Here is a 657-nt window from a genome sequence, read left to right on the forward strand (position 1 = left end):
ATCAACACCACCACAGCCTATCATCGTCATCATCATAATCGTTACCACGACTACTACTACCTCACCCACCACCACCACCACACCACTATCACCAGCACCACCATCACTTCCACCATCGCCAAGAAGAAGAACTACAACATCCACAAGGACAATAACAACATCAACATCACACAAACATGGAATGTTCGAGATTAATCCTCCATTGGTTAAAGATTAAAGTAGATGACCTTGACCTCACACATTAGTCACGTGGTTTCTTGACCCCCTGATCCAGCCTGGATTAGATTAGATTTTAAAGGCTCCATTGTCTCTGATCAAAATAAATCTGTCAGACCCCAAGCGAGGGTGGGTAGGGATGGTAGGTGAGAGTTGAATATAATGACCGCAAGACAACACTGGTATTTTATTTTACCGACCCAGGAGGACAATATGTTAGTTCTGCTCGGGCGAAATTTGAACTCGGAATGTCAGGAGTGGCAGTGTGGTAAGTAGTTTGCTTACCAACCACTTGGTTCCAGGTTCAGTCCCACTGCGGGGCACTTGGGCAAACGTCGTTTACTAAAGCCTCGGGCCAACCAAAAGCTTTGTGAGTGGATTTGGTAGATGGAAACTGAAAGAAGCCTGTCGTATATATATATATATATATATATATACATG

Source organism: Octopus bimaculoides, chromosome 21, assembly GCF_001194135.2.
Source record: "Octopus bimaculoides isolate UCB-OBI-ISO-001 chromosome 21, ASM119413v2, whole genome shotgun sequence".
Lineage (NCBI taxonomy): Eukaryota > Metazoa > Mollusca > Cephalopoda > Octopoda > Octopodidae > Octopus > Octopus bimaculoides.